The following is an 11,698-nucleotide window of genomic DNA, read 5'->3' on the forward strand; positions in this document are numbered from 1 at the left end:
TGGCAGTTCCAGGGGAAAGTAAGGCTTGACAGGAAAGATAGTTTAAACTTAAAATAAATGTTAGTTAAAATAAATATAAACCCTACAGAGTCAGTAAATAATGTTAGATAACATCTGGCATAAAGAAAATCTGAAACAGGCTGTAAACTTCCTAATAGTTCAATAATTCTCTAAAGCATAGAAATAGCTCTTAAATCTATAGTTTTTTGAACTTTCCAGAAAGAAACTACAAAAGTCAGTTTCTGTAATTAGTGAGAAAAATATTCATTTAAAATTATTCTTAACTTGTACGAAGATTTAAGAAATAAGATAATACTGATAGCTCATGAGGAGTATTCTATGCAGAAACGACAATTGCTGGAACTCGTTCAGAAAATTATGCTTACCGGACTCGCAGGTCCACATAATTGAAAATACGAAAACGAAAATACTTTTAAATTAATATCATAAATGGTTATTACAGATCTGAAGGCAGAATGAAAAAAAAAATCTCCTTTTTCATCACGTTTGTTCCGCCTTCCTATAGTGACTGTCGTTTCAGCGTTTAAAATATAGGGCGCAGCTTCGTCAGCGATTCCTGAAGATTCTTTCCATTCTAGAAAATAAGCATAATTTAATACCACATTTGCTTCTTTATTCCTTCAAACAAAGCTTAATTTCCTTCGCCTTCATAATTTTTGTCTTGTGTAATTGCGAAATTTGGATAATTTAGCTTAATTTGTTTTTAGATATCGTGACTGTTGATGAATGAAAGATTTAGGACTTTAATTTAAAAACGTTTCCTTTCTCCACTTTGCAATATATATATTAATAAACTTTCTTCTTACTTTTGAATATTGTTCAGGATTTCTTCAGAGTGAACCTTATGTACAGTAATACATATTTTGAATCGAACTGCATTTTATTACTTTGGGTAGAAACTCAGGTTTTATATTAACCCTTTCGCTGCCGAGCAACATTTTCAAAATCGGTTCCACAACGCCAACAAATTTTAATTAATTAATCGTAAAATAAAATTAAAAAATATGTATTCATGGGAAAGATGTCGAATTTAGGTAATTTTAATTGTTTTATTAGTTATACGAGTTATATCGTAGTCAGTTTTTGCGATAAAACGTTTTATGACAGCACCAACTACGAGTATACGCGTAACGAGTATATTCGTTCCCCGTATACGTAGTTGGCGGTTGCTTATAACAAAGATTGATTATTTTTACAACAATTATTATAACAAAGATTATTATAAATTCCTTGATTATTTTTACAGTTCCTATGTTTTTTACTTATATTATACTTATATTAATTATAATAAATATCTTGAATAGTGCCAAATTGCTGTGTTTTTTTTCTATTCCCCAAAGCCAGATACCTTCAAAGAACATGAAAATACTACGAGTTTGATCTTATGTGGCGTAGATGAAACAAAAACTTTCTACTTATTAACTCGTAGTTGGTGCTTAAACGCAAACATCGACCTACGAGATAACTCCTGGTTGCAGTGAACCTGTTAAACAGGATTAGAGAAATTTTAGTTCTCTTGTAAGTTATTTCATATTTTTTCCGAAAAAATGTAACGTTGTTCACAATCGATATAATTTAAACAGAATAAAACACACGTGTAAGGCAGATTTCTTCACTCACAGGCACTGATTCTTATGGGATTTACTAAAGTATTTATTTTTTGTGTAGATAATAATAACAAACTGATAACTAAAAAATGTGAATCAAGTTCAAACCATGGCATTTTCAAGTAAGGGTTTGAGGATAGTCAAATATTGTGCCCAACCTTTGGCCTCTCGCGAGCCCATTTTGGCCTATCGCGAGGCACATTTCCAAAGCATCAGCATTTTTGTTAAACATATTTCCAATCTTATGTGACACATCTTAAATATTAATTTCGGCAAATGGTTTTCAGATGAATAATAATATTGGTTGAACTTTATGGAAATCGGAGAAGCAGAGTTCAAAATTATGTTTCAGTGCATTCAGGTTTTCCGAGTACTTCTCTGTTTCAATTGCCTTGTGGTTATTAATATGGCTTGATAAATGCTGAAAAATGGGTGAATTTTTTTCTTTCAGCTGATTTATCCACAAATTTAACTTTATCTGAAACGCAGTTACAGTCCCAGTCAATTTAAAAGGGTTTTTCTTTTCCCTGGAGATTTTCATTCAGTTTGTTCAGTTTAGCTGTTATATCCGCAAGAAAATACAGATCGGATAACCAATTATTATCGTCCAATTCTTTGTAACTTTCATTTCCGGAGTCCAAAACCTGCTTTACTGGTGAAAGAAGTTCTACAAACCGTTGAAGTACTTTTCCCCTGCTGAGCCATCTAACATTGGAATGAAGCAATAAGATTCCATGTACGCTATCAAGTTCATCAATCAGGAATCCATTATTTTTTAACGTTTTGGAAGATATGTCGTATGATTATAACTGCTTACCATATTTTTAGAATTAAGAATTATAAAAGAATGGTTATTTAAAAAATATTTTTTGTTTTTGCACCTAATCGGGCTAGCGAGCACATACAAAACGATCAGCGAGCACAAGGTTGGGGGCCGCTGCTTTATAAGCTAAGATGACGTTCCATATCTGGGGGATCTCCGAGGGATAATCTATTATAAGTTCATTCCAAACAACCATAATACTGAGACCAGTCTATGTTTTGAGCAATTGTAATACATATATGCTATTTTGAAGCAGAAACATACTACATTAACGAACAGAAAGGCATTCTCCAAATACAGATAACAAGGAATCTCGTAATTGGTCTCACGTTATCAGGACTTGTATTCCTCTTGACTTGCTTTGGAAACATGAATGGTCCTGACTCGGAACAGAGAGCTTACTGAAGCTATGTTCAAGAAATTGTGAAGTAGACAATACAAGCAGGAAGGGTGTACGAAACCCTTTATTTTTAATCTTTACAGGAATTTCCGAAACTTCGGAATACAGAGACCAACCACTTGTGGTCTGAACGTAAGAATATAAAAACTACTAACTAAAACTCTAATTAAAACTAACTTTGAATTAGTATACAAGTGCCTAGCATTAAGATTGGCCTTTATTTTAACAAGGGTCCGTATGTAGTACGCCGAGCTGCTAAAACTATGATACGTTTGCAATTATCAAGAGGACTAAACCTCTGGCCTTGAAGGCAACCAGCAACCGAGTGAAAACTCGTAAAACTACAATGGCAAGCGGCTTGCTTCCAATAACTCCTTCCTCTCTCTTGCTTGGCAGATAGCCACAACTTACGTACTTGGCGTTAGCAAGACAATTTGCATAAATAAGTTAAAGCGTTTAATTCTGGCCGGAAGTAGAAAATAAGAAGTGATAGTAAAGATTTAAAATAAAATAAACGTTAGTAAAACTTAGGATCCTTACAACGTCCTAAAAAAGGTTTAGAAGCGTGAGAGAACCAAAATGATGTCATATCCAGTATATTATATACGGGATCTCGCAGTTCCAGTAAATATTTCTTCTAAACTGTAACCCACTTCCTTCGACAACTCAAAGTGGAAATAGGGCGAAGAATTTCTCTGGCATTCTAGTAAAAGAACTGAAGTGGTAAAAGATTACTGCAACACACTTGACTCATAGTTCAGTCACTAAGCCAGTCAGACTTTGTACTCAAGTTACACTATTAGAAATAAAGTTACCAAGATATTGAAAAGCTTCTGACTGATTTCTAAGCATTTTGGCAACTTGGCCAACACTAAGCAAACCATCGCCTAGATGATAAGCCTTGAACACATTAGCAGACGAAGAAAAACATCGTACGGGTTGTTTGGGAATCAGTGGGCATTAAAACATTTAGCGAACATTACTGATGATAAAAACTAAAGAAATAGTATTGTACTAAGTTATCAAAAACAAATAAATTATATAATGCTTTGCTAACTCGAGAAATTACAATAACAGCGCGTGTTGTGATACTTGCGTATTCGATAGGAGGCAAAATAAATTTAACTCGTAGCATTGTGTAATTAAAAATGTAATAATTAAAGTTATAAGTAAAATATTCCCATTTGTATTATTTGCAATCAATTATAATATTATCAGACATGACTGCAATATTGCTGAAAAAGATTTAGATATAGCATACCTCTTCTGAAAATTAAAAATTTGGCTGCAAGGTTTATTTCAATAAACATGTTGCTTTCTTATGTAAATCTCTCTTGTATTTCTACTTTCCATCAATTCCAGTAGAAATGCAGGTTAAGTGAGTTTAAATAACGAGCGAGAATTAAAAGAGTATTGGCAATTTAGACTAGAAACTCTGCAATTCTGATTATACCTACTAAGGTATTCTGCTAATTTTTGTGAATTTAGCATTCGTTTGTAATTACGTTAGAAGGCGCGTCTGAGTAGTCGAGATCTTAGTCTTGAACTTATTATTTGCTTCTTAAATAATTATGCTACTGCTATATATTCATTCCGTAAGAATCGGATATTAGTTTTCTGTCAAACATTTTAGTTTTCGAATTTTCAATCCAAAGTACAAATAAATATTGCATTTACTTTTACCATGATTACATTATTGTAATCATGTTATTGTATTATATTATAAGCTTAAGTGGGCACGAGAACTCATCTGGTAGTTGGGAAGGCTACTTGGTGATTCGATTCGACATATTTTCGAATGAATATGCCCTCGAGAGGGGAGCCGATATGAAAGCTGTGCTTCTAATTTGACCTCTGAATCGGTGCCCCATTTCTAGCGTTTAGCATGACAGACTTTCAGTCGGAAAAACAATTGTTTTCAATCCTAATTAAGACTGTAAATTTACCTATGAACAGAGAGGTATTACACCATTCTTTGAAAGGTGTCCGTTTTAATTACGTATTTTCAGACATTAATTAATAACATGTCAAATACCTGCAAATTCCAAGGTGTCAAAATTCATGGGAAGGAGAGGAAGAAAAGAAAGCCATCAAATAAAAGCACAAATCAAGTCCAGATCTGTAAACGTTTTCTCATTAATTTTGAATATAAACAAGAATCAAGGAAGGCACATAATAACAAGAATATAATGAAGTATACATTGATTATTTTAATGAATCTGAAAGTGGATTAGTTTATAGTTTCTTTCAAGAGAATAAAAATATAAATCAAACTCTTCCCAGCGGAAACGGATATAAACAATAGCAAGGTAATTAAAATTCTCAGAAGATGAGTTTCTGATATTTACATTACTATTATTATTACAGTAATCTTTAAATCAGCGGAATTATTTCATTTACTAGATTATATTCAGAACTAATAGACAGATTTTACTGAAGTTAGGCATGGATATTGGTTGATAAAGCAACAGCAACAACCAAAATGTACCATATAAATGTACCAAAAATGTACCATATAATAGTTATGTTACACTCGCATCGTCATCCATTAAGATTCATCGGCACAAGAAGATCTAAAGCAAAAAAATCGAACCAAAAATAGACTAATAAGGGTGTGGTTTAATCCATCAAGTGATTCAGTTTATACCAGAAATAAGACAGTTTATGAGTCCCAGTTGCAGCCGGTCTCATTTTAGCTATAACGTTTGCTTTTGGGTCCTGGGTATATTTTGGAAGGGAGAAAGCGAGTTGCATTTACCTTCCCAAGAATGTCTCAGACATAATCTATTGGGTTTAGGTTTGGAGATCTGACTAACTAACCAATTCGGTTAATGTCTTTACTTTCTTCTAAATCATTCACTAAATTAGCCCTAGGTGGACAAGCTTTGTCGTCCATACAAAACTGAAATGAAAGCCAACTGCACCCTGAAAAGGCAGACATAAGGCTCTAAGATCTTTTTTTCGATACTTTGCAGCAGTCACGAACATCTCTAAAAATTATGAAGTTCTGTCCGCCAGTCCAACATGATGTCTGAATAGACCATGAAACCTGCACTGTCATGTTGGTCTCTATCTCGCATGTTAGAGGACAATTACGAGGCCTTTGTTCTTTTCAAATGAGATTACGTGGAAAATCAGAAGTTAGTCTGAACTGGGACTCATCTGTGAGAAGAACGGTGCCTCACTGACCCGCTTGGTCCAAAGTCGATGTTCTTTGGACTGTGCCAGATGAGCTCTCTTGTGTGCACGAATGAGCTGTACGAAATCAGCATGTATTCTTGGGATCTTGCTTATTCCTGGTCCAAATGGGCTTCTTGGACATTTTGGCCACTCTGAGAACAGCAACATGGCTTCCTGTGGTCTCACGGAGGTCATGACAGAGCTGGAAAACTGTTGCTCTCGTGTTACACCTATGGGGAACCACCGAAACCACTGAAAGTGGCCAAGGTGTGCATGTGAACGAAGAGCGCTAAAATATGCAAATTCTCTTAATTTTGAGCACCAGTGCATTTGAATTTGGTAGACAGATCTTGCATACAGAGAGTTTCAGGACACTACACAGCTCAATATCTACTGCACATCGAAGTATAATTCCATGGTGCAATTGAAGATGAATAAAGTAAAGCAATTTTTCAAGTGCCAGTGGACCCACCAGCGGCCGAGCGGTAAAGTCGCTGAACACTAGTAGTTCGGTCCGAGGTTCGAAACCCGCGAACGGGCTGGCTGCACGGGCGTTTCGGTGGTTTTCCCTGTGTAACGTGTATACAAGCCAGTTTACCTTAGAACGTCCTCCCCGAAGGCATCTTTCCCCTTAGGCAGATAGCCCTAGTGTGCTTTGCCATAATCTCAATGAACCAAACCAAACATCAAATACCAGTGATTTAGAGTTTTGTTAAAATTCCTGTTTTAGCAGAAATGCATGAAAGTTAAACTTTTAAAGACAGCATGAAAAATAAATATTAATCAAAAACTATTTTCCACAGCTATTAGATGAAAAAAATATACGTTCATTGTAGCAAGATAAAAGCCGCCCAACTTGTATAGTGTTTAGCATTGCTAACTGTCGTGTCGAATGACTCGGATTTGAATCCCGGAGAATGCATGGATATTTCTAAATGTAAAGTGTTCTTCACCTGTATGGTGCTGAAGGCTGTTGCCAACTACAGGCGTATCTTGCGCGCCTTGCCAAGAAGAATATCTCGGGCTTGGCTGACTATAGTTCAGATGAGTGAGCATTTGTAATAATTTGATATTTGAGAATTTTGCCTTCTAATGCTTTCAACCCTTTAAGCGTGCAAACTTCGTAGAAGTACTTCTTTCCTTCCTCTTCAAGTTTTGAGTTCTTGCCTTTCTTAGCCGTTTTCCAAATGGTCTGATGAATTAAAAGAAATGTTTTATTCGCATTTTACTTGAATGAAAGTTGGGTTAAGTTATTTGAATATGACAAAAGCACAAGAAGGCTATCTAAGTAAGGGAAAAAAGTGTCTTCGTGAAAGTCTTTCTAAGTGTAGCTGGCTCGCATTCGTTTTATGTATGGGAAAATTCACAAAATCAACCTTGCTTCTAGGAAATTTACCTGGTTTCGAACTTAGGTTGTTAACTAATATTCAGCGATCTTGACCATTTAACCAAATATCTCGCGGGCAATACTTCTACTGTAGCCGTATGCTTTCCGTGCAAATACAAGAACAGAAAATTTATCTTTAACTGATATGATGCAATCTGTGCTGAATTAGTATATTTGAGTTTTACTATTCATAGTTTTGTAAAAAAAGTTATATTCAATATAACGTCGCTTTTTACATTGTCATTACATTGTCATTTACATTGGCAATTTTTACATTTATATTTTATATTTATATAACAATTTTTACAAAATTGTTATATAAATATAAGTTTTGTAAAAATTGTTATATAAATAAAAAAATTGTTATATAATGTTATATAAATATAAATATTGTTACATAAATATAAAAATAAAAAATTGTTATATTAAACGCCCTGTTTAATTGTAGAAGCTATCCATTTTCATATCTCGTATTTGTTTCTTGTTACAGATAAACACCTATTAAGACAACAGCTAAATTAAGTAAGGTAGGAAAAAAATTAAAAATTAGCAATGAGGCTACTGATGTGAAATAAGATTTAAGGAAATTTTTCCAATTTTGCGTGCTTAGTAAGTCTGTGCGTTCTCATCATTTTCCTTTTCCTTTGCAGTTATTCCCTTTGTTGCAGTTTCAGAAGGTTTCGCCACATGGCTCAGAGTTTGAGTTTTGTATTCTTATTGGCAACTATAGAAGAAGATATTCCTAGTACTTTGAAACATAACCTGCGAAGTTTGCATACATGTATATATAAATCCCTTGAAAAGTTCTATTTGAAGCGTTAAGCAGAGAGTGATTAATAGTTTTATTTGTTTCTCCAAATTATTTTATTTTCAAACTTTTATTACCCTTTTAAGAAAGAAATTATTTTCCAGTTTTTATATTTAATCTAATAATATAATAATATTGATTTTCATTCCCAGTTAACAAGAGGCAATATTAATACCCTAAACAATTTTTACTAGGATAGACTAATATCTTTAATAAAAAAAGTTTTTAAATTTCTTTTGATAATTTCTTAAAAATTCAATCCTTTGCAGCTCAATTCATTCTTTTATCGCGTTATAATATATGTATTATAATGCGGTGTGTTGTGTCATAACTTATCTCACTTGTGTGACAGTAACACGCCCACGAAATTCATCGCGGCCAAAGAATGGAAAACAGCTCCTGTTGTTTGTATTCAGTCTGTATTTCGTCACTTAGTGAGGTTTGTAAAGACTTTCAGTGATATTCGGAAGTCCTTAAGTAGAAGAAAACTGAATGCCTATTAAATAGCATGCACTTAAATATCATTTCGATAGGCTCTTAGAAGACAAGAGTGATTACTACGAAGAAGGAGATAAATACTTCCACCAAGGGCAAACTGAATATCTGAATAGGGCAAACTAAATATCTGAACAGGGCAAACTAAATACCTGAACAGGGCAAACTAAATACCTGAACAGGGCAAAGTGAATATCTGAACAGGGCAAACTAAATATCTGAACAGAGTAAACTAAATACCTGAACAGGGCAAACTAAATATCTGAACAGGGTAAACTAAATACCTGAACAGGGCAAACTAAATTTTTGCGCACTTTGCCATAACCGAAACCATGTAATTCAATTCGATCTACTTGAAGTAAATTTGTAATTCGTGTCACTCTGGTTATAGAAGTTTTAATACAATAATCCTCATATCCTTAAATTTTTATTCCTTATTGAGGAAAGTTAGCAATGCTTATGTAAAAAGCAAGATAAAAATTTATGTAATTTATTGCATAATTATAGCAATTAACATGCAAGATATCAAACACAAAACTGAGGAAAATATTAAATTTATTGTTGTAATTGATCTAATTTGTTTAAAACATATTTTAATCGCGAAAATACGTAAAACAAAAATTTTATAGGTGCAGTTTATGGAGAAAGTTCTGAGTTGACCATTGGTCACAGGCTGAAAATTTACCTTATTTGATTAATTCTTTAAACTAGAATTATCAGTCTATAGCTCCTCAAGAGGTATTTAATCCAGAAGGCTTTTATGAAATAGCCCTTCGTGTATTACGTCAGTATGCAGATTTAAAATAGCTTTCGTTATTTATACTTAATTAAGTAAATATATATCGTATAATAATGTGGAAATTTGAAAAACATTTACCTATCTAATGAATTTTTTTAATAGACTTTTCTCTATTTTTACATGTGCCTTTTGAAAAAAAGACGTATACAGAAAAATTAATTTTTATTCATCACCTTGAATGTAATTAAGCCTTCAGTGTTTTCTGCGGTGATGAAAAATGGAAACACTTTGTTTTCAAAATAATTTTTGAAAGCTGTTTCTCTACATTTATGCACGAAAAAGTATAAATATTTTTATCTGATTGCCATTCGAAGAATTCTGATAATTCACAGTAATAGACTCACGACATACCTAAACAATGCCTAATGGAAGTTTTTGTGCGTGAAGGAATAATACAGTATTTTACTCGTGAAACAAAGATGACCTAATCCATCTCTCACTCACTAGATTCCATTATATCACTCACTAGATTTTATTATATGTTCGCAAGTGAAGGGGATTGGGATATAATCTTGTGTACGTGCTCCATCTTTAAACATTTTTTTTTGTTTCCTTCTTTTTGGAAAAGGAACTTGTGCCTCTTACGGTAGAAGAAAGAGATTTAGCATTTGTGAAGCTTATTTATTTATTATTTTTTTATAAAAGTAACGCTACAGCCAGCATAAGTATTCACAGTTTTATAGTCTTTAAGTACTATGAACAATGTAAATGAAAACTCATGACTGATGCCGTACGGAAGAGGACCCTGGCAAATAACGGCAATATGCTTATGAGGATTGGATGATGCGGATCATTATGTTTTCAGATGTCCACTCTCAAAAGAATTCCGCTCAAAAGAACCATCAACTTTGACATACTATTTAGATGTCAATTAATAACATGACTTAATCCTTAACTCTTTGACGGCAGGAAAAGGCAATTAACTTTTTCAGCAAAAACTCTTGTTTTATTTATTATATCAGGTGTTACAAGGGAATTATTTGCGACAATTACACATATTTTGTCCTAGTCGCGTAAAAAAAATGACCACTTCTGGTGGTTAGTGTCAGTGACTGCTGTCCACAGAACACATCCCTACAAATAAGTGTCTATAATACTCATGGAAACAGTTTTCTTTTTCAAGCACAGTGCAGTTTTACATATGGTCCATTCCCACACTGTACTTACAGGCTTTTCCTTGGTGCTGCAGCGTGCACATCGTCGTGATCTTGTCTTCAATGGCTGATGCTTATTTTCTTGAAGATAAATTGCTGCATCAACTACTGGCTTATGTTTCTTGATTGGATTATATTTCTTGATTGCCATCTAGTGAGCTACAAGGTAACTTCATAAATGGTTATAAGGTATTTCTCCCACTTCCCTACCGTGCCTTCGTGGTGTAACGGTGGCACGCTGTGCCGGTATTCCAGAGGTCCGTGGTTCGATTCCCGGCGAAGGTGGTTGCATATTTTTCCTTTTTTCTGCTTCCAATCAACCTAATGACTCTACAAGTGGCGCCCGAACTAAAAGGGTTGTGTATGATGATTCTCCACACACAGGATTTGGCGACTAGGTCCCCTAAAACCCTAGCCACCCTTTAAAAAGGGGAGTATATAAGGTATTTCTCCCACTTTCCTAGCGTGCCTTCGTGGTGTAACGGTAGCACGCTGGGTTGGTATTCCAGAGGCCCGTGGTTCGATTCCCGGCGAAGGCGGTTGCATATTTTTCATAATTTCTGCTTCCAGTTAACCTAATGACTCTACACGGTCAGTCTTTAAAACTGGCCAAACTGGTTATAGAGAGTCAAAGAGTTAAAGCGATCAAACTGTTTACTGTAGAGAGTCAAAGAGTTAAAGAGTTAAAGCGATCAAACTGGTTACTGTAGAGAGTCAAAGAGTTAAAGAGTTAAAGCGCCTTTCAAAGAGTTAAAGGACCCCTCCTGCCAAAACTTAAAACGATTATGGAAAAACTGAGCCGTTACGGATTTGAAATCTGCCAGGCAGAATAACGCGCCAGAAATGCCGAACTTCTTCAACGTAGTAAACAGTATAATAGGCTGTACAATTCCTGATTCATTAAATCAGGAATTTTCTCAAATGAGCATGGAATACATCGTATAGAAAATATCCAACTGTAATATCGAAAGGAGTCTCATTCCCAACAATAACCCATCACCTCTTTTATTCAAACTCAGCAATG

General features: G+C 34.3%; 1 non-coding gene across 1 annotated transcript; it reads left to right on the forward strand.

Moving 5' to 3' along the window:
• Window positions 1–11,141: 11,141 nt before the first annotated feature.
• On the forward strand, window positions 11,142–11,213 carry TRNAT-GGU (transfer RNA threonine (anticodon GGU)). Its single transcript has one exon. It is a non-coding gene; the product is annotated as a tRNA-Thr (tRNA).
• The last annotated feature ends 485 nt before the right edge of the window (window positions 11,214–11,698 follow it).

The sequence above is a fragment of the Stegodyphus dumicola genome, chromosome 9, assembly GCF_044657685.1.
Source record: "Stegodyphus dumicola isolate Sdum_Otavi_A_Nest chromosome 9, ASM4465768v1".
NCBI lineage: Eukaryota > Metazoa > Arthropoda > Arachnida > Araneae > Eresidae > Stegodyphus > Stegodyphus dumicola.